The following is a 26,942-nucleotide window of genomic DNA, read 5'->3' on the forward strand; positions in this document are numbered from 1 at the left end:
AAATCTCTTTTTCAATTACAACACTTCTCTTTTATTCTAATCTCTTGTTGCTATAATTAGCTTTTTATTTTGCTGTCGCTGAAAAGAACTAGAGGATGATGCAGCATCCTGCATCTGGATCAGAGCAGTCCTCATTAGCAGTACAGGCTCAGGTATGAGGTGACAGAAAGCAGCTCTGCAGAAAAGGACTTGGAAGCTCTGGTGGATAAGAAGCTGGACATGAGCCAAGAATTTGCACTTGCAGCCCAGAAGGTCAAGAGACATGAGTCTGCTACTTTTACTGTGCTCAGCTGAGACCTCACCCAGAGTACTGTGACCAGCTCTGGAGGCCTCAATACCGGAAGGACATGGACCTGGTGGAGCAAGTCCAGAGGAGAGCACAAAAATGGTCAGGGGGCTGGAGCAGCTCTGCTATGAGGACAGGCTGAGGGAGCTGGGGTTGTTCAGCCTGGAGAAGAGAAGGCTCAGGGGAGACCTACCGTCAGCCTTCCAGTACGTGAAAAGGCTACAAGAAGGCTGCAGAGGAACTGTTTCCAAAGACCTGCAGTGATGGGATGAGAGGCAGTGGTTTGACATAGAGAAGAGGAGATTAAGATTCGATGTTAGGAACAAGTTCTTTATCATGAGGATGGCGGAACACTGGAACAGGTTGCCCACGGAGGAAGGTGAGGCCCCATCCTTGGAGATCCTCAAGGTCAGGCTCTACAAGCCTCTGAGCAACATGATCTAGTGGAAGACCAACAGAGTTGGACTAGATGACCTTTGGAGGTCCCTTCCCACCCGAACCATTCTATGATGAAAAGCAGGTCATTGACTTAGTTCATCTGATGTCTGTGGAGGCCTTTTCTCATTCTTTGGCTCTTCATTGATACAACAAACAGAACTGAGAAACAGCTAAACTAGAGAAGTTGCCTTGGAAGTCAAGGCTGCATTGGAAACTATTTTTTCCATCTTCTCTAAATTCTGTGTACTCCATCTTGAAGCTCAGGATGTGAACCATTTATCATAACCATTCCATTTCTCTTGTTTCAAAAAATGAAACACCATGCTGTTATCCCTTGAGACTCCTCTCCAGTGTGTGTTCCTGAAGGGGGTAAAGAGAGGCCACAGTTTCTACTGCCAGCAACAAATTCCATCTGTAATGTTGTATCCTAAAAATAGCATTAAGCGATGTTCCAGATGAGTAGCAAAACGAGATGGCTGTTCCTTGGGCAATGCTCAGATCCCTCGGGAATGTGCACCAAGGTGTGACTCTCAACTGAGGAACTAAGAAAGAGGCAGGAAGAGCTGTTGCCATCAGAAGGAATTCTCCACCTTGAATATTAGGACACAACCAATGCCAGCCCATGACTGTTGTTTGTGCCATGGAAAGAACTCCATCCCAGCAAACATTTATCCTCTCATCTGCGTGGTACCAAATCTCTTGATACGTACCCAGCTACGTGCCTGAAGTGATTTTAAGTGTGGGGAGCTCCCCTTTTTATTGTTGGGTTTTCTGGAACGTGGCTTTTTGAAAAAAAATAAGATGTTCTTAAGATATTAATTTATAGCAACTTTCACAGAATCACAGCAACATTTGGCTTGAAAAAGAACCCCGAGTTCATCAAGACCGACCATTATCCCTACTCTACAAAGTTCATCCTTAAACCATATCCTCAAGCACCACATCCAAATGACTTCTAAACACATCCAGGCTTGGTGACTCAACCACCAAACTGTGAAACCCATTTCAATGCCTGACCACTCTTGCTAGGAAAAAATGTTTCCTAATGTCCAGTCTAAACCTACTCACTTGCAGCTTGTGAAGGTCTGTGCTATTCCCAAATATTATGCTTGTAAAAGCTGACTGATCTGATGCCATTCCAAATCATAGAATCGTAGAATCAACCAGGTTGGAAGAGACCTCCAAGATCATCCAGTCCAACCTAGCACCCAGCCCTAGCCAGTCAACTAGACCATGGCACTAAGTGCCTCATCCAGGCTTTTCTTGAACACCTCCAGGGACGGTGCCTCCACCACCTCCCTGGGCAGCCCATTCCAATGGCAAATAACCTCCCTTGTCCTACTGGCCACGCTGTTCCTGATACAGACCAGGATGCCATTGGCTCTCTTGGCCACCTGGGCACACTGCTGGCTCATCTTCAGCTACTATCTATCAGTACCCCCAGGTCCCTTTCCTTCTGGCTGCTCTCCAGCCACTCAGTCCCCAGCCTGTAGCGCTGCTTGGGGTTGTTGTGGCCAAAGTGCAGAACCCTGCACTTGGCCTTGTTAAATCTCATCCCATTGGCCGCTGCCCACCCATCCAGCCTGTCCAGGTCCCTCTGCAGGGCTGTCCTACCTTCCAACAGATCCACAGCTGCTCCTAGCTTGGTGTCATCTGCAAACTTACTGATGCTGGACTCAATCCCCTATCCAGATCATCAGTAAAGATATTGAACAGGACTGGGCCCAGCACTGATCCTTAATGCATGCCAAGGCACAGACAGATTGATATTTAAAGAAAGGTGTGGTGGTTTTCTTCCTTGTTCCTAATAATGCCTCACTGTTATTGTGGACTGACAACTTGAAAGCCTCTTATCAGAATTCTAGAAAAGACATAAAACTTCAGTTTTGGTCAAACCACATCAGCAGCATCACCCATTCTTAACTCAGTCCAGTGAGGTTTTTGCACCCTCATACTCTCATTGGAACTTACTGCTGAGGGCACTGTAGGAACAGAGCACTTTGAGGGTGCCTTCTGTTAGCCTGTCACTGAAATGAGTGGGGCTTAATTCAGAGCTGAGCTTCTCACGGCATGTTTTAGCCGACACATTGCACCTTGGCACTGACTCCAACTGCTTGCACGCCAAGTAAGCCTGAACAACACCTCTACACTGAGAGTCAGTCAGAGGTGTTCTTTCTTCTGCTGGCTTTATCACATTTATTGTGGTTGGGATCTTTCTCTGAGGTTTAGTTTTAATGAAATGGTAGAGGCTTGGTGAATGGAAAAGAAAGCATCTGAGATCTCTTTCCCATCTTCTCTTTACCTGCTGAAGTGGCTCAAAGAAAGCATCTGAGATCTCTTTCCCATCTTCCCTTTACCTGCTGAAGTGGCTCCTAGGCTGCTATCTCTACATCTTTTTCCTGCCTGCCATTATCTTTTGGAGGTAGGTTTTGGCCCAAATGCTGCTTGACTTGGAGAATTGTTAACATTAAATCAGCTTTTCAGTGTTTCAGGCACTTTTTGTTTAAATACCAGGTCTAACTTTTTTCCTCCAATAACAACATCTTGCAAAATGGCATAAAATGTCTTTTGACAGGTTTGCCAGAAATGACCAGGAGGATATTTATGATCAAGATGCAAAAATGTCTTCACTTCACTTGAGAAAAAGTCCAGTCCTGCGTTCTCCCTAATATATAAACCAGGTTTCTCACTGGGAGCATGACATGCAGTTCTTACTCCTGGAAAAAGAGTGGAGTTTACGGCAGATAGTTTTTCTTGCAGTCTCTAAATGAGAACTGAACCTAAGGTTTACTGGTCTCAGGTGTGAGGGTGAGCACTGGGGGCAGAGTAAAGATCTGTTTCAAAGGTGGTTATTCAACATCATTGAACTTAGGCTTGTTAGCCCTTTCAAACACTGTGTCCTTAAAGTTGTTTTTTTCTAGTGTGTGTATGCTGGCTCTTTCCTTTTAGGTTCTTTACTCATTTTGAATGTCAAAGTGTGGTTCTTCTTCTGAAACTGAGCATGTGCCAGACATAATGCTCCTGTAACTGAGCATCAGTGAGTTAGTGCTGTGGGGAGGCTGTTTCCCTGTGGAGCAGGGAGCATGTATGGAGAGGGGTAAAGAGAAAGCCAAATGACAAAGCCTGGTGTTTTGCCATGTATGGCCCAGAAAGTGGAATTAACTGATGGACACAAATTAATGGGCAGGTGAACTATCTCATTACCACAACAGATGAGTATCAGTGGAGGAGACTGACTGTTAAGGCTTTTGGTTGTTGATTGGGTGGGTGAAACAGTATTACTAGTCCTAGAAAGGGAAATGTCTGGTGGTTGTGGTAGCTTACTATGTAGTGCTATGTAGGAGAGAAGCTAGGAGGAGCTGTACTTGGAAGATGAGGAGTTGCCTGTGTGGTAGTTTGAGGGATCCTGGGTCTCCCTTCAAAACACAGGGACAGAGGCCCATGCCAGGGGGATGGACCTGCTCGTCCCAGGGTGCTGTAATAGTGTTATTCTATTCCATCTTCCAGTAAAATAGCTTAAAAAGCAGTCCCTGACTGATTGCCTTCCCTTCTCCTTCCTGCCATTCCCCTCTTCACTTCTTTCCAGGGACAGTGCATTCCTTATCTCAGTGTGGCTGGGGGAGATGGCTCCTGGCTGGCAGGGAACTGAGCTGTGTCATGCAGCCCACTGAGGCCTGGTAGGCCCCAGCTGGGGAGGGCTGCTTCAGCCTACCCTCAGGCCAGCTGAGGGTGGAAAGGGTGGAGGATTCTAGAAGGCCAGCTTGGGCTTGGTGAGTTTCTGTACTTATTTTACCTGGTTGCTTTTTGTATATGTGCTCTTGTAAATAGAATTTCTCTTTAAGCTGCCAGTCAGTGTGCAGTATCCTCACCTTGCTCCTGGGAAGGGATAAGAGTCCTTTCTGTCCTCCAGTCCTGCCTAGCTCATGGCCCTAAGCTGGGACAGCCTGGAATGCAGGCAGCCACTGTCAAAACCTCGCTGAAAGCTGAAAGAATTAGTGAAAGTCAGGCATAAAGAACCTGCCTTGCTTCCTGCCATCACAAAGCTGGGACAAAACTGAATGTGCCTCTTCCATGCCTGTGTACCTTGGGATTACTTTGCCTCTGTACCTTGGGATTACTCTGCCTCTGTACCTTGGGATTACTTTGCCTCTGTACCTTGGGATTACTCTGCCTCTGTACCTTGGGATTACTCTGCCTCTGTACCTTGGGATTACTTTGCCTCTGTACCTTGGGATTACTCTGCCTCTGTACCTTGGGATTACTCCCATGCTGATGCAGGCAGGGGTCTGGGATGTGACCTGTAGTGGGACCTGGGTATGAACTGACTTGCACCTCAACCTGCTCATGGCATACGTGATGGAAAGGTCCACTGCTTGGCCACCACTAACCAAGCTAGCAGGTAAGGAGAGACCAGGTGAAGAGGGTGGACAATCAGAGCATTTGGGCCACTGCAAAGTGACATACTGGCCGCTGGCCACAGAAGCCAGATGGCCTACGTAAAGCTTTTTTGTGGCTGCTCCAGACTTGGAGGTCTTGGTCAGTATGAAGCTAACCCATAATGGAGTTGTGTTTGGAACATTTGGTTTATATTGTGACCCATTTGTATTTAATGTTGTTGTAGTGGCTGTAGTGGACTGCAATCATTTTTCTCTGCTGCTGTCCTTGTGCTGACATCGCTGACATCTTTTTTTCCCCCTGTAACATGAAAGAAAATACTGTAGGTAACCTAAGGAGCGCAGTTCCATAAAGAGCTTTACCTAGGGAGTAGGTGCAAGAGGCACACAGAGTCACAATGGTAGCTGGGCATGTTAACATCTGGAAGACAAATACTGCAGCAGAAGCCTACTCCTCACCTTGGGGCTCATGTCTGCTCTTTCTGCAAGTGCTACCTGCTCATTTATTAATCTGGCCTGTAGGGAACTCAGCCAGACCTTTTCTCCAGGGCTGCATACGTTCTGTGCTAGATGTTTTAAATAGTGTCATTCTTCCCTGCAGGCTGCGGTCCAGCGGCTCCGGAGCCCTGATAGGAGCAGGAGATGTGTGTTTTCCCTGTTAACCGCGCCGCCAAGGGCCGGAGCGGCCAGGGGGAGACAGCCCCGCGCCGTGTTTGCGTGGCAGGCCTCCAGCAGGAGCGCAGGTGTTGCGAGAGAAGGCAATGGCAACCAGATGACATTCTTTCCCCTGGAACTAGCGTGGAGCCATTGCTCAAACGGGGTATGGTCCTTCCAGCAACTGCGAGGGTAGCGTGGGCTGCCCGTGCCTGAGCGAAGCCCTTGGCCACGCAGCTTGGATTCATCCAGCTAAGCGATTAGGGGAGCGGAATCGCTCCCAGTTCCCCTGGCAGTCGTTGGAGCGACACTAGAAGATGGTCCAGACTGATTTATCCCAGCTATGAGCTGAACTGTCTTTCTGGAGGTGCTAAAGGAGTGTTTGGTGCCAAGAGAGGCCCTTAGGCACTTAGCTAGACAAAATGCCTGGAGGCAGATGGAAGGAATTGAGAGCAGTACCTCTCAGAATAGGGAGGAAAATGTTTTATTGACTTGCTCAAATGTATTCTGTGTGCACAAATCGGTCTGGAAATGCTACTGGTCTCTTCCCTCAGTGCCTGTGTCTGTGTGGCATGGCAGTGTGCTCTTAACCACACACTCTCCTGATTTTTTTATCTCCTTCACTAACACAGGAATTTCCACATCCCTGTTTGGTAAAGTAAATGGCTCCACATCAGCGGAGTGTGGAAAGGGCTTTGATAACCTTCAAGGTGAAGCACTTGTCAGCTCTCACTTTATCCGGGAAGAGATTATCTGGGCTGTGGAATAATGAAGTCATGTCTTTCCTCCACATTGCTGGCAAGAGCTTCAAATTTCACACAGGGATAGCTGCTTGCATGAAGCCTGCTCTGCTTAATGCCATTTAAAGCTGCCCCTCTTCTCTGTCATCGAGTTTTCCCCAAGCTGAGGGTGTGAAATGTGCCCATACAGCCTCGTTTGCATTCCCTGTGAGGTGCCTGAGCTGCTGTCTCCACAGACAGTCCCATTTGGCGTGGTGCACAAGTGCAGGATGCAAGTAGCAGAGCACCTTGTGTGTGCTACTACAGGCAAGCACTGCTTGTGAGGAATGTGGGGTGGGATTTGGTGAGCGAGTGGACCAAAGCCATGCAGCTTTTTGTCGAGTGAGTGTCTCAGCAGTAGGCTTGCCGCACTGCCACCAGTCTAAATCCGGAGCTTTACTGCAGAGCTGTAGCACGGAGAGTGGCCATGGACATCAAAGATCCCTAAAGCACACACGTTGTGGGTGTTAAGGACTATGGGTGCTTAAGTAGATTAGCAAACAAACAAATCCTTTAATATTCTGGAATGCTTCCTCACCACCTAAGTAGGGATTATTCCACCAAACCAGCAAATTCTACCCTTCTACCTAGTGTAAAGTCTGCCTTTCAGATAACTGTTCTTTTATTTGCTCTTAGGTTAGAAAAGATAAAAAAAAAGAGAAAACCAGAACTGTGGGATTGCATTGGAAACTTCTGCGTGGATGTCAAGAAAAGCACAGGAATGTTTGACAGTCCCTGTGAAAACAGGTGTCTGCACTGCTGGCAATTGCATGCATAGGATGCTACACCAAAAAGGCTGCTACGGCAGAAAGTGTTACCTTAAAACTGGTTTTGCAGAGCTTGCTACCGTTCTATGTACAAATACATGACATAACTCACCCTCCACTTTTTAGCAGCATGAAAACCTTGGTTGAGCTGCCTGCCTTCTCCCTAAAACTTGGGAAAACAACTGGTTACCTTGGTGTGATTCCACTTCCAGGCCTTCATCGTCTGTAATTTCGGTCAAAAGCTGCTTTTGTTAGTCTGTAACGCATCGTAGTGAGCGGTTACACTTTTACTACAAAGGAGTGTTTTATTCCGCTGAGGGATGAATAGTAATGAAGGATCAGCTGGTAGTGCCAAGTGCCCTGATAGCACAATTGGCTGCATACAGCTTTGTTAGGCTCCTTCCTGCACTTGCTGAAGAGACTTAAAAGAAGATGGTAGCGGAGCTGTTCCTTACCTTCACAGCTGCTGGAGATCTGAATTTTGGGGTCACTCTGTCTGCTGGGTGAGAAGGTAAGCCCTTACTGGTTGATGATGGTGGGGGAGGAGATAGATAGGGGAAATGTTTGAAAAGGAACACGTGAATGAGGAGGATTACCCTGGAATTAAATTCTAACTGATTTTAATGTGGGAAGGGAGGGGGCTGATGGAGCTGGAAGGAGACAGTGGGAACACTGATTAAAATCAGAGTAGGGGATGATGTGTGTTATTTTAATGCTGATTTTGGTGTGATAGTGAGCCGAGGGAGGGCCACAGACACCCTGGCCCTATGGTAGGAAGTGTCTCCCTGCTAAGCACAGAGTGAAATCTGGCTTTGATCTCATTAACCCCATCAGCACTGGATTAGCAGACCTGTCTCTGGAGCTTGACTCTTCCAGCCCCTTAAGGCGTATTTAAAGTGGCAGACATTAAGAGTCATACTTGCCTTAGGATTCCTGCTTCTTCTTGTGTTGCTTTTTGACATCAAAGACCAAATTCCAGGCCAGTCCTGGCTTCTGCGTTGATCTTGCCAAGTGCTTCCCGTGCAGCAGGAAGAACATCCTTGCATTCTCACATCTTCCCCCTCTCCTCCAAAATGGGTTTTGTTGACTGGAAAAGATAAGGATAGCAGCAGGACAGCGCTAAGACCCAGCACATGGTGATTGCTGCCTGTGGTAGTGAGACCTCTCTAGAGTGTGTGGAGTAACCCCTCTTGAAGTGCAGAAGGCCCCTTGGGTGCAGAGAGTTTTACAGATTTATTTGTTTTCCTCCTGTAAATATTTCCTTGTCATCTCATTGGCAAGGTTCAGCACAGTCACAAACCCTTTAGAAGTAAAAGTTAAGACAGATTCTTTTCTGTTTTTTTCAGACATTTAGTATCAGGAGGTGGTATCAAGAGAGAGGAGAGGGATTTTACCCTTTTTCAATGAGCAGAAGTGTAAAATTGGGGAAGTAAATGTGGGGAAAAAAGTGAGGATGAAAAGAAATGAGTAGAAAGTGTGTGGAAAAAGTTCCATTCCTCCTTTTAGGTCTGCCCACTATTTAGTTCTACACTCTACAAGAAGAACAATGAGATAGAGGAACAATGAGATAGAGAAGGAAAACACACAGCAGTAATAACAAACTCAAAGAGATTTCATTTCTCCCAGAGGGATTTGTAGCCTGCTGAAGGAGCTTATACCTTCCACAGGCCATTTTGTTCCTCACTGCTGGTTTTATGTAAGTATACTTGGCTGTCTTCTGGGGGAAGGGCCTGATGCATGGCTTTTGAAGAAGGACAGGAATAGAAGGTGATGCGAGTCATTGGGAGGAAGCTGCCCAAAACAGGAGGAGCAGTGAGGGAAGGGCAAGGAAGGAATGTCCTGACATGTAGGATCCCTTTAGAGCACTGCACTCCCATCGCTGGTGTGACAGCAGCTGTGTGGCACCCGTGGCACCTCAGGAGAAACAGGCAGTGTCCTGGGCTCTTTTGGTGGCCATCACTGTTTGGCCCTGCTACCCTGCCCAAGTAAACTTCAGGCTATTTGCTGTTGTAATCCTCCTCTTTGCGCCTTGCCAGCAATGTAGCATCCACCCTGGTATGGCCATGGGGACTAATTCAACTCAATTTGAGGTTGTGTTTTCCGAGTTCACCCAGGAAGAAACTTGCACGGTGTGATGACAAAATCAGTTTCATGCTGATCATCAGCTGGAGAAGAGGGTTGTTGATTGTTAGTGATCCTTAGTTTACACTAAGCAAAATAAAAGAGACCTGAACCTGTAAAAGAAATTACATTGAATTAAAGAAGAAAAGTCAGTGTTAGTGCAGGTGCCTATTAAGATGTAGTCTAAAATGGAAGTGTCTGAATGTCAAGAACACTCAATGAAAGCAGTTGGGCTTGGCCTGGTGATTCTTTTGGAATAAGGCATGGCTCACTGTTTGCTTCAGGTGCGTTTTCAGAAGTGCCTCTTCGGAAACTGATGACTGCACAAGGATATGCTTTGTATCTTGAAGTCAGTTCTGCTAGACTTAGACTCTGGGAATAGACATTATCTTCAATGCTCTGAGTGCTCTATAATTTTAAGGTAGATTTATCCTGTTGTGTTGTCTTGGTGAGAGCAACTACAGAGGAAGTTGAGACAAATCTGTGCAGACCAGGACTGTCAAGGCTTTGTACACTACTCTGAAGCAGATAAGGAGCCTGTAGAGCTTGGAAGTGTGAGCAAAATATGTTCAAGCTGACTTCTTTTTTGAGGTACCTTGCCATGCAGTGGAGTAACTCCAGTTATTTTTGTTGTAGTTCCATTCAGTGGTCTCTGGATGGCTGGGTAGATGCACCAACTGGTCCTCATAGGGCAGGAGAAAAGTCTCACAAAGCAAAAAAAGGGGAATAAATTAATTTCTGAACACCAAGCATATTGCAGTTATCAGAGGGCTGCAGGGACTCTGCTGCAGTGAGGAGCAGTCACAGCAGTGGAACGATATGAGGTCCACGGCTTTGATCATTGCTCTTTCACACACACCCCCCTCCAAGTTGTCTCTGCTTTGTGCAAGCCTCGCGTTTGTCCTCACCCCTATCCCTCCTGAGATGTCTGGTTTTCAGCTTTCTAGTTATTTCCTTTCTTCAGTCTTGGGAGTGTCATGAGTTAAAATAGATCTGTATGTGTGCAGTGAGTTTAAAATCGTATTCCCACCGGTAACTTAAGCTCCTGAAAATTGTGCTATACTTCCCAATCACACATGATGTTAAAGTTATTCTTTACTGGACAAAATAAAATAGCCATGGAGGACATATTTTCTTCCCCTGAAACCAAAGCCATTTTAAAATGAAAGATGTGGGTTGTTGTTGTTGTTGTTTTGTTTTGTTTTTAACCCAGGTTGCTTTCCCAACTTCTAGAAACTGTTGTTGTGTAGGAAGGCATTCAGGCTATGAATCAAGAAGGTTGAATTTCTATCCTACTTGGCTCTTCTTGTGACACTTTTGGAAGTAATTTCTGCCCCATGAGACTTTCTTATTCCTCTTTTCATAGAATCATAGAATGGAATCATACACTGGGTTGGGTTGGAAGTGACCTCCAAAGGTCATCTAGTCCAACCCCTCTGCACTACATCAGATTGCTCAGAGGCTTGTAGAGCCTGATCATGAGTATTTCCAAGGATGGGGCCTCAACTGTTTTCCTGGGCAACCTGTTCTGGTGTTCCATTATCCTCATGGTAAAGAACTTGTTCCTAACATACAATCTCAATCTCCTCTTCTTTAATTTCAAACCACTGCCTCTCATCCCATCACTGCAGGTCTTTGGAAACAGTCCCTCTGCAGCCTTCTTGTAGCCCCCTTCAGGTACTGGAATGCTGCTGTTCAGTCTCCCCTGAGCCTTCTTTTCTCCAGGCTGAACAACCCCAACTCCCTCAGCCTGTCCTTGTAGCAGAGGTGCTCCAGTCCCCTGATCGTTTTTGTGCCCTCCTCTGGACTTGCTCCACCAGGTCCATGTCCTTCCTGTGTTGAGGGCTCCAGAGCTGGAAATACTCTGAGATCTCTGATTAAAGAATAGAGCACAGAAGTAAATTTCCATGCTAGCTCTAGTGTTCTCCTGTTGTATTACTTAAAGGAAAGATTCCCCCCTCATGACTTTGGTAGGTGTGTGTCTGGAAGGGAAATAATGGTGGTGTGACTTGCTAAGACTCTCCACTTGTAGCACATTTGCCCTGTCATGTAAGGGCTGGAGACAAAATGTGTGCAATAACCTTGGGGTTTTTAGTCTCTGCAAAACAGAATGGACTATTTGAAAAGGTGGTTGGGGGGTTAAGCTAGGAAGAATAAACTGGTAGTATAATAACATCTATATTAAAAACAAAACCAAACCCCAAACCCAACCCAAATGGAAGGTGTTATATAACCTCTGTTAAACTCACTCTGGGAAATGCTCCAAGAGCGAGTGTCAGTCTCCATTTTGTACAAGTCTGTACATAGCCTTTATAAGAATGTGTATGAAGCTGGGTGGGGAAATGGGAAAAGAAAAAGTTAGAACAGAATGTAGCCTGGCCAAAGCCTGTCTGTGAGGGAGCACTCAAGAGCAGGAGTGGAAGGAGGTTTCCTCCTTTACAGATCTTTCCACGGACCTGCCTTGCTCTGTGCAGGTTATTCCTAGTGCCTTATCCCAGGGTGGTTGCATTTCACATTTGATATCAAGTCTAAAAGGCTTCTGTGGGTATTGATCTTATGACTAATCACTGTTTGGAAATGTTATGGTAAAAAATAGTTACCCCAGCCTAGCCTGTTGTTGTTTATGGCCCTGCAAGCCACGTAGAGGGTACCTACTGCTTTGTGCTTGCTCTGCCACTCACAGATACAGCAATCAGCTCAAGGATGGCTAATAACACAGAAGAGGGACCACACCACAGAGCTATTTCTTTTCCAGGAGCGCAGTCACTGCCTGCCTCATACATAGATGGTATTAATTTATCTCTTCTGTGAGAAGAGCTTGGAACCAAGTGGTTTGAAGCATGGTGTGGGGGAAGGGTGATGAAAGCAGAGGAATGATTTGCCCTCCTTTTGTGAGATAGGACGAGGGGCAATGGAGTTAAACTGGAGCACAGGAAACTCCATCCAACATTAGAGAAACTTTTTTTTTTCTTGTTAAGGTGAGGGTGATGGAGCACTGGAACAGGCTGCCCAGAGAGGTTGTGCAGCTGTCTTCTCTAGAGATCTACAAAGACCACCTGGATGTGTTCTTGTGTGGCCTGCCCTAAGTGGTCCTGCTTTGCAGGGAAGTTGGACTCAGTGATCTCTAGAGGTGTCTTCCAAGCCCTGGTGTTCTATGACTCTATGTGGAGAAGCTCTTAACACAAAGACAAGTCTGACTGTATCACTCTACTCCTGATGAAATTTTGCCAACTACTGTCCTTCCCACCTTCCCCTTCCTCTTCAGGTGCTGTCACACTGCTTCTTTCCCATCCCTTTCCAGAAAGGAGCAGCAAGTAGTGCTGAAAACACTGCTGATGTGGAGGTGATTCGGAACATGCTTTGTCAAACAGCCCTCTAAGGCAGTAACATTCATAAGCTTTTGCTGCTCCACCTATGTGGAAAGGATTCTTGTGAATTCAGAGGCATATCTCTGATGGAGAGCTGGGGCTGTTCAGTCTGGACAGGAGAATGCTCCAAGGAGACCTTATTGTGGCCTTCCAGTATCTGAAAGGGGCTACAAGACAGGTGGGGAGGGACATTTCAGGACATCAGATAGTGATAGGACACAGGGGAATGGAGCAAGAATAGAAGTGAGGAGATTCAGATTGGATGTTAGGAAGAAGTTCTTCGCCATGAGGGTGGTGAGAGACTGGAACAGGTTGCAAAGGGAAGGTGGTGGAAGCCTCACCCCTGGAAGTTTTTAAGGCCAGGCTGGATGTGGCTCTGAGCAACCTGATCTAGTGTGAGGTGTCCCTGCCCATGGCAGAGGGGTTGGAACTGGATGATCCTTGCTGTCCCTACCAGCCCTGACAATTCTATGGATGGGGCTATCAGGATTTGACTTTTCTGCTTTGAGCTGCTTACAGCCAGACCATTCTTCTGATAGAGAAATGAAGTTCTGCTCAGGGAAAGTAAATTGAGACAAAGCATACTGCAAAACAATCTGTTAGATTTGACTTCACAAACCAGGCCATGATCCAGTGCCCATTGAAAACAAAGAGTCTGTATTAAATGTCATAAGATTTGGCTCTTGCTTTCAACTGCAGAGTACTTCATGGAGGCCTTGCTTTTGTTTTTCTCAGAAGTCCACTTTTTGCTAATCATCTCTGTCAGGAAATCAATTGGGAGCTGCACAAAACAATGTGATGGTAAGGTTAGCATGGAGTGTTAATAGAGCTTGCTAAACCAAGGGTCTTGCCTTGCCTTGTGGTCTGCTTTGAGGCCCAAGGGAGAGGCTTTGGGCTTTGAGTAGTGTCAGCAGGCTTTAAACAGCTCAGTTGGTGTCTCTGTGAGAGAAGTCATTTTTTGCATGTTGTTTGTTTGCATGCTTGACAACTTCTCCAGCGTTTGTAAACACCAAAGGTTAACCTTGCTTGCTACCAAACGTTATTGCCACTGCTGGTAGGACATCCTAGTCAGGTATTGCCATCAGCTCTCCAGAACTAGGGAGTTAAGTTGTTTTTAATGAGTAAACTCCCACTCATTTAACATCCCACTCCACTTCAAACATCTCTGTGGTTCATGTGTGGCTGTGGCCTTTCCAGTGTCTCCTCAGTGAGGTAGCCAACTCATCTTTCCCTTTCAGTTGTTGCTCAGATGTGCCATCTTCTGTGTGCTTTTGGGTTTGCTCTCCACTTCACAAGTAACCTCTTTGATTTTCCTGACATGGTTCTTCCTTTCTACCTAACTTTTCCTTGGGACAGGAAGGGGAGGATATCTCCTAGTGTGATGAAAAGCCTTCATGATGAAAATGTTTGTTCCTTTCAGTTAGTTTGTACCATTTCAACTGTGGGTATCAGGTAGCTGAAAATTCAGCTCTCTTAGCTGTTCCAGTAGGAGGCTCAAATATTACTTTAAATATCAAATATTTGCTGTGTTTCTGTATGAAACTCATAAGAGTTCTGTTTTTCAGTTAGTTTGTTGTTTTTTTTTAATGGTTCATCTTTTTGCCTCTACTTTTTAGTAGAATGATGTTTTCTCTTCAGTGCTGCCAAGACTGGTGTATTTAAGGCCAGATCCGTAACTTACTCTGATAATTGCTGTAGAATCAACTTGACATAAAATCATAGAATGGGTTGGGTTGAAAGGGAACTCCAAAGGTCATCCAGTCCAACCCTGCTGCAGTCAGGAGGGACATCCTCCACTACATTAGCTTGCTCAGAGCCTTGTAGAGCCAGACCATGAATTAATCACCAGAAATGGGGCTTCAATTACCTCCCTGGACAGCCTGTTCCAGTGTTCAGATACCTTCACGGTAAAGAACTTGATCCTAACATCCAATCTAAATCTACTCTCTTCTAATTTCAGACCATTGCCCCTCAGCTCTTTGTAAATAGTCCCTTCTTGTAGGCCCCCTTCAGGTGCTGGAAGGCTGCTGTTAGATCTCCCCTCAGCCTTCTCTTCTCCAGGCTGAACGACCCCAGCTCCCTCAGCCTGTCCTCATACAAGAGGTGTTCCAGCTCTCAAATAATTTTTGTGGCACTCCTCTGGGCCTGTTTTGTTAGGTCCATGTCCTTCCTGCACTGAGGGCTCCAGAGCTGGGTGCAGTACTCAGGGTAAGGTCTTGCCAGAGCAGAGTGAAGTGGCAGAATCCACCTCTCTGGATCTGCTAACCATGCTGCTTTTGATGCAGCCCAGGATGCCAGCTGCAAGCACGCACTGTTGGCTCATGTCCATCTAGGTAGCATGGTGTGCTAGAACAGTATGTTTCAATAAAAATAAAAGACAATGCTTCCTAGGTCTGCCCAGGGAGATGTTAGGAATTCTCCCTTCCTTCCTGAGAAAGAACTCTGTGAGCAACCCATTCTTCCTATGTCTTCCTAAAAAACACTGAACACTTTTGATTTAGAGCAACTGGCACCTTGGAAAATGAAGTCCACAGGAAGTAATGAATCTACAGAACTGTTTGTAAATGGCTGAAATTTGGTGGTTGCTGTTTTGGTAGGGGGGTTTGTGGTGGTTTATTTTTGTTTGCTTGTTTTGGGGGTGTTTTGGTTGTGGGGTTTTATTGTTTGGTTTGGGTTTGGTTTTTTTGGGGGTTTTCTTTGTTTGCTTTTTGGTTTATAATTTTTTTTTAATTGTTATGTGGGAAGTCTTAAAATGAACAGCTAATGGCTTTGAAAAGTAGTTCTTGACATCAGTCCAGCTCCAAAACTGTTATGTTCCATGTACTCTCCATGTTTGTGTGATGAAATGTGTGTAGCACTCCTTGTGACCCCCCTGATGCGCGGCCACCTGTGCAACACCTCTAACAAAAACTCAGAATGTGGTAGCAATGCACTGAAACCTGCATCTGACCTGGGTAAGGGTTTCACAGGCTCCTGCTTACAATTTTGGAGAAGAGTTGGAAAAGCAGTGTTAGTTTGCTACAAGAGCAGAGTGGTGTTTAACAGGTCAGTGTTTAAGGTTTGATAATTGCCCTCTGCAGAGCTGAAATCCAGAGTGGTGATGACAGCTGCTTCACTTAGTCTAAGAGGAAAGGCCATAAATAACAGCTGAGCAGTCAACCTCAATATCTGCTGAAGCTGAAGAAGAGCTTTTCTCAATGCTCTGAGGTCTCTGTCTACCCTTCCATGCATTAAAGATTAGAACACACTAGGGCACTGCCGTCAGGCTGGGTGGTTTTCTTTATTTCAGAAACAGGATAGGAAATTACTACAAACTCTGAATTCAGTCAGGCAATGATGTCCACACTTCTAAGCTAACACAAACCGCAGCACAAACTCACACAGTAAGAAGTAATAGTGCTACGAAAGGCACTGCCTTTTGTGTTGGACTAAACTGGACACACCTGGCATTTGTGTTTTTATTCAGATGCCTCTTTTATGCCAGGCTACACCACTGTAAATCTATGCAAAGAGCTGTAAGCAACAGCACAGTTCCTCCCTTGCAAATACTGGTGGTGCAAACAGTGTCCTCCTGCAGCAGCATTGCTGCAGTGTGTTGAAAGGTTAGGATGCCACTTTAAGGAGAAAATCCATTTTCTGCCTAATGCTAAAAAGTATTGAACTGCACTTTCCTGAACTTGGGAAGCAATAGATACAAGATCCTAATAAGGCTTTGAGATCTGCTGAGGTCAAAGCTGTTGGAGGAAAAAGAAAGGGAAGCAACTCAGTAAGTTTGGAGCAGAAAATGCCCTGAGATGCAGCCCATGCAGAGTTTAGGAGCTGTATTGGTTGTTTTGCAGAAGGACAGTGTCAGCTCCTTGCTAAGAAACCCAGAATAGGTTAGGACAAGGGATAATGGCTTTAAGCTGAATGCTGGTAGAGTTAAACTAAATGAAAGGAAGAAAATTTTAGTGTGATAATTAAGCACTGGAACAGGTTGCCCAGACAAGTTGTGGATGCCACCTTCCTAGAAGTGTTCAAGGCCAGGCTGGATGGAGCTTTGAGCTACCTGGCCTAGTGGCAAGTGTCCCTGCCTGTGGTGGGTTGGTTGGAACTAGATGATGTTTAAGGACCCTTCCAGCCAAAACCATTCTGTGATTCTATGCTACTTTAAACCGAGTATGTTTCAGTAGTAGTCTTTTTACTTTGGAATTCTTTGGCTTCTCAAGCATAGCATGTTTAATGAATCACAGAAGGAAGCAAGACTCACGGTTGTGGTTGCAAAATAGAGTTATTGAGAGAATCTAGCAGAAGGACTGCCCCTCCAACACACCGGTTTGGTGTCATAACATACACGTGTTGTGTGTGTGCCCGTGCATGCTCTTCTGGGCAACAGCCAGCAGGAGAGGCGGCTCAAGCTTTCTGAGAAGGGCAGCTCCTCCCTCATCCACAGCCTGTCTTCCACCCTGATGGAAATGAGAAGGGTGTTCACCAGTACCATGACAGTACGTGTACTCTTGTGTTCTTTATTGTCAAGAGATTTCCCAGTCTCTTTTGGTGAGGGAAATATGACCTTTTCAACCCAAAAGCTCTTGAGGGACAGTATGGGTTTATATATATATGTGTGTGTGTGTGTGTGTGTGTGTGTATGTATTGATGATAAGAAGGCTGGAGCACCTCAGCTATGAGGACAGCCTATGAGAGTTGGGGCTCTTCAGTCTGGAGAAGAGAAGGCTTTGGGGAGACCTTGTAGTAGCCTTTCAGTATCTAAAGGGGACCTACAGGAGGGCTGGGGAGGGACTATTTACAAGGTCTTGCAATGACAGGATGAGGAGTAATGGGTTTAAAACTGACAGAGGGGAGACTCAAACTAGAAGTTAGGAAGAAGTTCTTTACAGTGAGGGGGGTGAAACAATGGCACAGGTTGCCCAGGGAGGTTGTGGATGCTCCCTCCCTGGAGGTGTTCAAGCCCAGGTTGGATGAGGCCTTGAGTGACCTGTTCTAGTGGGAGGTGTCCCTGCCTATTGCAAGGGGTTGGAATGAGATGATCTTTGAGACCTCTTCCAACCCAAACCATTCTATGATTCTATTCTATGATTCTATGCGTGTATAAACAATATGAATATATTAGACATATGATCAGAACAAGATACATTAGATCTATAATTACAACAAAGAGCAAGCACAGAAGCAATCTCTAAAACCAATCTCTAAAATACAGAAGTCTCCTGACTTCAACAATCCCAAAGGAAACCAAGATTAACTTTGATTTCCCTGGGAGCAGAATCCAGCCTTTGACACTGAATATTCATTGAAAGATATTTTTCTTTCATAGAGCAAGATTTCAAGAGGTGACTGACAAACTCTTCTGGAGTAAAACACATCAAACATGTAAAGGCTATCCTGGCACTTTGTACTTGGATGGCCAAATGCAAAAGAGAATCTTTCAGAGAAGTAAGACCCAGGAAATGGGAAAAGGAAAACCAAACCAAGCAGATTAATAGCAGAATTGTGTTGGATCATCTTGTTACTGAGATGCAGCAAACTGCCAGTGACGCTGCCGTACTCCACAGTTGTGGAGTTGTGGTGAGAAATCTTTTCCGTGTCTTTTCAGCTGTAAAAAAGAAAGGTGTGGGATTGGTTTGTTTGTTTTTTTCCCACGAGAAGGCAAAATCTGTAAATAGTTTTGCCTTGAAGTGGCTGCTGCTGCAGCCAGAAATACATGTGGCTCTGCCACAGCGACGTTCTGTGGCATGTTCGTTTTCCTCTTGCCCAGTTTCTGGTCAGGAGGCGATGACTACACCCTGGCTATTTGAGACCTAGGTACGTGCTTTTATAAACATCATTGGGTGTCATACGCCTGTATTAAGGTTCAGGGGAAGAAATTCCGGTGAAAAAAACCCAGCTTGGTGCAAACTTCTTTTCAAGGGCTCCATGGAAAAGCTTCCTCCCTGCTTACATTCCAGGGAATCGAAGGTTGTCTGTTAAAATCTCATTGAAATGCCTTTTGGTTGCTAAAGCAGAACGAAGAACGTGACATAGATGTTAAGTTACTGCTTCTCTACAGAAGCTGTTACAGCTGTGGAGGGAACCTAAACTTAGCTGTTGACACACTGTTCTTGAGAACGACAAAAGAGATTGTGTTCATTAGGCCAACCCCATCACTCTTGCTAAAAGCAGTCTCAGGTTTCCATGTATATTTTCAAATCGAATTAGAAACGCTGCTCCTGAGACCTCCTTCAGCTGACAGTGATGGATTGCACAACCTGATAAATAGTAGGCATTCCTAGTGATGTACTAGTAACCCAGTTGCCACAAGTGCTTGGATAATGAAAACACACACAGAGCCATGTATTTAAGTTAGCAGAGAGTTTTACCTCTTCCTCTGATAATGCAGTCCCCACCTGGGGGAGTGGCCACCTCTCAAACAGCAGTGGGAAGGGTTTGTTCCTCGGTTGTTTTGGAAGCTCAGCACTATTACTCAGTCATGGTGGATTTCCTCTGGCTAAGTTTTTATCAGCTATAATTAAAGCAGCCACCTCCTTTCACTCAGCTCTCAGCACGTACTTACACAGCCAGATCGACGGTACTTAATGCTACCAGGAGAATCATAGAGCCACAGAATGGTTTAGGTGGGAAGGGACCTCAAAGATTATCCAGCTCCAACCCCCCGCCATAGGCAGGGACACCTCCCACTAGAGCAGGTCCTTGTAGCTCCACCTGTTTGTTACCTAACTCAGCTGTAGAGGAAAGCAAGAGAAATGGAAAAACAGGCTTACTAGCCTTAAAAAAAAAAGGAGAGAGAGAGGGAGAGAGAACCCACTTAAACCCATAGAGTTGTAGGAATTAAGTTACTCAGATTTCCTCCACCCACTGAATTGGTTTAGTCTTCACATGAATATTGTGGTTTTCCTATTTCAGTTGCATGCTAAAAATAGAGCAGAATACAACTGGGTGGACTGGGATTTGATGCCATAATACAGGAATCTGGCACCTTTCAAAAATATAATTCCTGTTGGAATGAGCTGTCTTGTGCTCTGCCACAGCAATGGGCTTTTGTGTTCGAGGGCTCCAGCACACAGCCTCCTTTTGGGGAGCTGGGCTTTGCTCAGCCATTTGATCTCATGTGTGGATGAAGTTTCCACCTGGTAAAAGCTTTATAGGAAAACCTGAGCACTTGGTTGGATACTGGAACACTTCAAGCCAGGTTGGATGGGACTTTGAGCACCTTGTAGTGGAAGGTGTTACAGCCCATGGCAGGGGTTGGAACAATATGATCTCTAGAGGTACCTTCCAACCCTATGAGTCTGTGATACCAGACATTCAAGTAAGAGTTATGTCAAAGGAGACATCCAAACAATTAGTCTCTTAACTGACTAATGCTTTTATAATGTGGCTTTAGAGTCATAAGTCTTTTTTGCAGTCTCTGACAGCAAAGAGACGTTAGGGTGTCGGGACTGAGACATTCTTCACTGTGAGGGTAGTAAGACACTGGAATAAGCTGCCCACAGAAGGTCTGGATGCCCTTTCCCTGGAAGTGTTTAAGACCAAGCTGGATGGAGCTTTGAGCAACCTGATCCAGTGGAAGGTTTCCCTGCCCATGGCAGGGGGTTGGAACTAGATGATCTTTAAGGTCCCTTTCAACCCAAAGCATTCTATGATTTTGAAATGTGTACAATCCAAAATCTAGAAGAAAGAAGAGCTTTTAACACTTAGCCCTCTTTTTACATCCATAGATCCTTGTTTCCTTCTTCTTAGTGATGCTTAACTATGAGATACATTTGTGATAATGTAGTTGAGCACAGGAATGCTCTCCTGTTGATGAATGCTGGCATGGAACAAAGCTCGCTTTGATTTCTGTGCAAGGAATCACCTCTCAATGGATAGTAGAAGGCAATTTGCTTAGCACTAAGGCAGGAAACAATGAGTTACAGATAAAGTCATTCACAGTTGTTGTGATTAAGTTATTATCTGTATTAAGCAGTAATGACAATTTCCTTTTTCATACAGGCAGATGAAGTAATGTTAGCTCATTTGCTGGAAGAGGTAAAAGTGAATACAAAGTGATGAAGACCTCATCAGCACCTTAGAATATCTTGTCTAAGCACAGTTGGTACCGCAGCTAAAAACAAAGTCTATAGACAGCTCTCTGAGGAAGGAAAAAACCTTCAACAGAGAACAAATAACCACGGATATCTGAAAGGAGAAATGTAAATGTACCAGTTACCTACATGGCAAGTAAGTAGTAAAAAACGAGGAGGCATGCTGCAGCCTGCACTTAGGAGAGTGATGTTTTGCCTCTTGTTAGGTGTCTTTACTGGTGTGTTGTCTTTCCTACAGCTTTTCTTCAGTGCTATTTGTCTTCAATGACATTTTTGACAGCACAAGTTCCTTTGCTACTCTTCACAGCAAAAACAAGCTGGCATTTAAAGCTACCATTTGGGAAGGCAGAAAAATACAGATTCCACCAAAGCTGCAGCCCTCTCAGTGTTTCTCACTAATCCCTGTTTACCAAGTTGGTGATTCAGAAAGACCTCATGTGTACCACTAACCTGGCCACCCAGCTCTGTATCTCCTGCTGCTCACCACGCTTGGGAGGAACACCCAAGGAAAACACTGATTTCTCTGATATGGTGCAAGAGATGGGGAAGGGATGCATGTTCTCAGACTTTCAACGTGCTGTACAAATCTTTGCATTTTCTCTAATTGGTACTGAATTTGGGCATGGACCTCTGGAGCTCTTCTGCTGAACTTCAATTCAGCATTCAAATGTTCATGAAGCAGGTTCACGTTGAGGTTCATCCCTTTGTTCTCAGAGGTTTGCCTGGCTGCTGCCTTTCACTATCTCTTCTGCCTCTAAGAAAAACTGATGTTATCTTCTAAACAGAAAACTCACATTTGCAGCTGAGGGTTTCCTGTGTGTCTGTCCCCTGCCTGTGTGGTGGCAGCAAGGAGTAGCTTCACGTGGCTATATTTCCTCAGAGTCTGAAGAAATCCCCAGCTACTGGTGCCTTTGATCTCAGATAAAGGTCAACCTGTCTAGCAGAAAGTGTGATTGGAAACACTACCTCACATCATCCTTCACTTTCTCTTCCTTACCCTGAAATGATTCACTCTACCTTTCAGGGTAAGCCTTCACCACACCACCCATGGTCTGGAAGTGCTTTATTTCATCTCATGTGCCAACCAACTTAAGTCAGGACCACCAAGATTTTCAGTGAGCTGGTAAGAAAGTGTCCACAATGCTTATGATGAATCGTTAATGTAAAATTGTGTTGGTTTGGCTGAGTTTTTAATATATATACAGGCCTATTAGTGTGTTAAAAATTCACTTCTACTGGTCTTAATCCCACCATTCTCATGCTGTTTCCTTGCCTTGAGAGTTTCCAAGGCTCTCTGAGCACAGTGTCAGGTCATGACTATCCAAAACACCAACACCCACGAAGTTCCACCTAGCACAAGGTCCAAGCTGTTGATGCACATAGCTCAGGAGCTGCAGGTTCCAGTCATTTCTCCCGACACCCACCTCTGCAAGGTTAGGAAATACATGAGTTACACATTCTACTGGTGAGACTACATTATAATTTTGGTTATAATTTCATTATTAATATATGAGGTTTCTTTAATTGCTTTTGAACTCCTCTGTAACTCCAGAAATGTTGTGAAGATTGGTTACTAACTGACAAATAACCTACGTGAAAGTAAACACTTTCTCTGCTGAGTTTCCTCAAAGCCATCTTGGCTCAAGATGTGTTTCACCACAGAAGGTGTATGATGGGAAAACAAAGTATGAAATGCTTCAGGTACAGGCTGTTTGTCACTTCTTCTGTCCAAAATGATACTCTGCTGATAGAGAGCTTAGTTCTTACTTTCACAGACTAAGCCACCTCATGCTGTTTAGGAGGAGGAGGAGGAAAGAGACAGCATCTGGGATTGAGTATGTGTTATGGGATCAGGCTGGAAGGGACCTTAAGGATGATCTAGTTCCAACCCTGCTGTTGTGGGCAAAGACCCCTTCCATTAGACCAAGTTTCTCAGAGCCCCATGCAACCTGGCCTCCTTCTCAGCTGGGATCTGTGCCTTATCAGAGGCTAGCAGATGCTACCTAGGGGGAAATACAGCAGAATTCCCAGGCAGGGTACAACATGGAAGCAGTTACTCATTACCGATAGCAGAAGGATCACCTTTTATCCAGTTTGCATTTACTCCCTATAAAGGTCGGTCAAGTGGCCTGGAGATGAATGCTGCTTCTGGGTGTGAATTAGGAGGAAAAAAACCCAACCACCAAACCCCCTGGACTTTGCTTTTGTTCTGTACAACATGCTTTTTGGCACGCCAAGGCTTGCCTGAGGGAGAAGTGGTGTTTGACCGTAAAAGGTAGAGATTATCTCCGGTACGTGATACTCAAAGTGAAAGCAGAAACTGAATCACAAGTCTTGGCCATTGTTGAGTCTCTTGAACCTAACTCTGGGAAGTTTTATTGGAAAACTGTGGCATAGAGGGCTGATGTCTCTTGACTCATCATCAGAGGAACGGGAAGGCATCTTTAGACGACCGTTTGGAGACAGAAAATACCTTGGTTGTATTGGGTTCCTGTCTGTGTGTCAATCTTCAGATGAAGGTTGTGCCAGAATGTAGTCATAAGGTGTGTCAATCCTCTTCCAGATGTTTAGCTCTCTCTTTTCCAACAAGAGCTGCTGGCTGCTACCATTTCCAAGAAAAATCTGATGAGACGACTTCCGTGACACACAGGCATGCTTGCTGAAGTCTGTTGAGAGCCTTCTGACATAGCTGTAGGGTCTTCCCTTGTTTCAGTGAGGTGTTAATTTGGGTGCCAAGTGATAGTAAACTGCTGCCAGTATTCTGGTTTATTTTACCAACCTAGTTAAGCCCAGTATTGTATTTCTAAAAGCAAGCTTTATGCTTGCCACAGGGTTTGGGTTTTTTAAGGTAGCACTGGCTTTAGAGATGTGAAGTAGAAGGTGTTAAGTGATGCTTTCACAGGGGTGTCCTAGGAAAAGTGCATATGGGCTTCTGTGGGAAGACAGGCAGTTGCCGAGTGTGAAGATTTGCAGCCAGAGACCCCAGAAGCCTGCAAAGGCTCCATTACCCACCATTTGCCTACAGCTCACCTACAACTCACTGCAGCCAACATCGCTGTCGCTGCAAGAATCACTGCAAGTGTGGCACAGCTGCATAAATGCTGGGTCTTTTGACTTATCATTATCCACCACAGAGTTTAGTGAAAGAAATCCAAAATACAGCAGAAGGCAGATTTGTACTACTGCACCCTGCTCTGCAGGAGTCATCTTTGTCCCTTTTCTTAGTTATTCTGGTTCCTCGGTAGAAATTTTTGATAGTATGAGCTGCTAGGTTCAAAAGGTTTCAGTTGGATTTCATGGAAAATTACAGAATCACAGAATTAGGGGGGTTGGAAGGGACCTCTGGAGATCATCTAGACCAAACCTCCTGCTAAAGCAGGGTCAGCCAGAACACGTTTCCTGGGATCGTGTACAGATGGGTTTTGAAAGTCTTCAGAGGAGACTCCCCAAACTCTCTGGGCTACAAAAAAGCTGGGGAAGGACTTTTCAGGGTACCAGGGAGTGACAGGACTAGGGGGAATGGAGTGAGGCAGGAGATGGGTAGATTCAGGCTGGACATGAGGAGGAAGTTCTTCACCATAGGAGTGGTGAGAGCCTGGAATGGGTTACCCAGGGAGGTGGTTAAGGCCCTGTCCCTTGAATTGTTTAAGGCCAGGCTGGATGGGGCTCTGGCCAGGCTGCTCTAGGGTAGGGTGTCCCTGCCCCTGGCAGGGGGGTTGGAACTAGATGATCCTTGTGGTCCCTTCCAACCCTAACTGATTCTATGATCCTGTGTCAGTGCTCCAGCACCCTGTCAGGAAAGCAGTTTTTGTGCTCTCAGTGCGTCTGAGTATGCTTTTGGTGAGCAGTCACCTTTCCTAATTCCTTCAGCAAGATTAATGATGGATTGGGATATTTTAATGGCCATGCTAATGATTTTTATGCTATTGTCACATGAGCCTCTGCAATTGGAAGATTTATAGCTTGTCTGTATTAGCAGCCTGTTAATTGCAAACTTAGAAGCATTAGTGATAGTATATAGCCTTCAATGCATTAAGATTTTATTTCAAAGAGAACTACTCAGTTGAAGTTTTTGTAGCATGATGGAAATTAAAAGGTAGTCTAGGCATTTTCTTCCCAAGTTTACTGAAAAATACCTGTGCTACATCCATGGGTGTGATCTGGGTCATATAACAGAAGAACAGCTATGTAATAGGATGGTCTTGGTTTAGGGATTATTTGCTTTTGGATGAATGTTCCTGCTAAGCAGAGCCACATACTCTCAACAGATTTATTTTATTTTTCTGGTGGTAAAAAGGGTGGGAGAACGCAGATTTTTGTGTGAAAGAGATTGTGAAAAGCCAGTTCAACTACTTTGGATAAACTTGGGGCTACAGCAATGTTTAGGGAAGCATGACAGGTCTCAGCTATCCCAGTACATCACCTGTTGTTCTGAACTAATTAGCGGAATTTTGATGTCTTTTCACATCATTTTTCTGTGGTCTTTTAGTTGCCTTTTAGGACACTTCAGTAGGTTAAAAACCTAAACCAAAATGAAAACAAAAACTTAAAACAAAGAAAAAAGAAACCGCCAACCAAACCATCACTGTGATCTCTTCAGCACCATGGCAGAAATGAACTTCAAATGGAAACTTGGAAAGTTCATGCTGGAAAGGCAGGAGAGAAAGACCACTGGGTGAGCTGTACAATTTCTGGGTGTTGAAGTACTGCTTGTAAAAAGGGTGGCAAGATCTGTGCCCTACCTAGGTCGGCTGTATCACAAGGAGCACGGCCAGCAGGTCAAGGGAGAGGAATTTGCTCCTCTGCTCTGCTCTAGTGAGACCTCATCTGCAGTGCTGGGTCCAGCTGTTGACTCAGCACAAGGAGGACCTGGCTGGAACTGAGTGAGAGGAGGTCTACAGAAATGCTCAGAGGGCTGTGAGGGCACAAGATCTCTTGTAAAAGAAGGGTAAGAGACTTGGTGTTGTTAAGGCTGGAAAAAAGGAGGCTAAGGGAAGGCCTCTCTCACTACAGCTATGCAAAAGGAAAGTGTAGTGCCGTGGGTGTTGGTTTTTTCTCCCAAGTAATAAGCAATAGGCTGAAAGGAAACGGCCTCAGATTCCACCAGGGAAGTTTTAGGTTGGGTATGAGGAATAATTTATTCACTGCAAACATTATCAAGCCCTGCAACAGGCTGCTAAGGTCAGTGGTGGCTTCACCATCCCTGGAGTTCCTTGAAAGCTGCGTGTATGTGGTGCCGAGGGGCATGTTAATGCAGACTTGGCAGCGCTGCATTAACGGCTGGACCTCAACCATCTTAAAAGATCTTTTCCAACTACCTGAACGATTTCTCCAACCGTTACCCAGAAACAAACTCCTTCTTTCCACCCCAACCCTCTACCTGCAGGGTCCCGGGCGAGGCCTGCTCTTCACTAGGCCACAAACCGCCGCGATTCCTCCGCGCTCCCTCTACCGGCCGGAGCTGCTGCGGCTCGGAGCCGACCGCTCTTCGCCGAGGCCGGTTCCATCGAAGGAGCGCCGCCGCGGGGCCCCGCGGCGGCGCTCCTCGGGCAGAACCGGCCTCGGCGAAGAGCGGCCGTGACCTGTTGGCTGTGCTTGTCTTCGGGGGAGGGGAGGGAGAGGGGGGAAAAAAAAAAAAAGGAAAAAAAAAAGAGATCCACTCCGGGATTTCAGGGTCGCCCGCGGAGTGACACATTGACATCACGGGGGCGCGGCCCCACGGCAGGGCGGGCGGGGGCTTGCGCGGCTGAAAGGCGGCGGGGCGCGGCCGGAGTCACTCCGCAACGGCGGCGGGACAGCGAGGAGAGCGGGGGGGCTGCTTACACTGCCCGGGCTGGACTCCGCGCTGGGGCCGCCAATGTGCCTCGGAAAGGAGGAGTTCACCTTGGCGTTAGGTAAGCGCCGCGCTCGCTGCTTCTTACACGCACACTCATACAGAGCCCTCGCCGGGATCAGGTGCCGCTGGGGAGGGTGAAAGTTTTAGGGGTGACCGGAGCAGCTTGGGAGGTGCGGGAGAGCTGCTTTCCCGTTCCCTTGCTTTGCAGGCTGGGCTGC

At 45.8% G+C, this 26,942-nt stretch overlaps 1 protein-coding gene across 3 annotated transcripts in view; it reads left to right on the forward strand.

Moving 5' to 3' along the window:
• Positions 1–7,759: 7,759 nt before the first annotated feature.
• SPRY1 (sprouty RTK signaling antagonist 1) overlaps positions 7,760–26,942 on the forward strand; it is a 29,688-nt gene continuing 10,505 nt past the window's right edge. The window contains exons 1-3 of one of the 3 annotated variants that reach the window (XM_064149962.1): positions 7,760–7,829; positions 20,797–21,024; positions 21,913–22,011. The gene's annotated coding sequence lies outside the window, so the exon portion shown is untranslated. Of the gene's footprint in view, positions 7,830–20,796; positions 21,025–21,912; positions 22,012–26,603; positions 26,783–26,942 lie in introns of those variants that run through there. The other 2 variants (XR_010303723.1, XM_064149959.1) reach the window with 2 other exon arrangements.

This window comes from Pogoniulus pusillus, chromosome 10 (assembly GCF_015220805.1).
Source record: "Pogoniulus pusillus isolate bPogPus1 chromosome 10, bPogPus1.pri, whole genome shotgun sequence".
NCBI lineage: Eukaryota > Metazoa > Chordata > Aves > Piciformes > Lybiidae > Pogoniulus > Pogoniulus pusillus.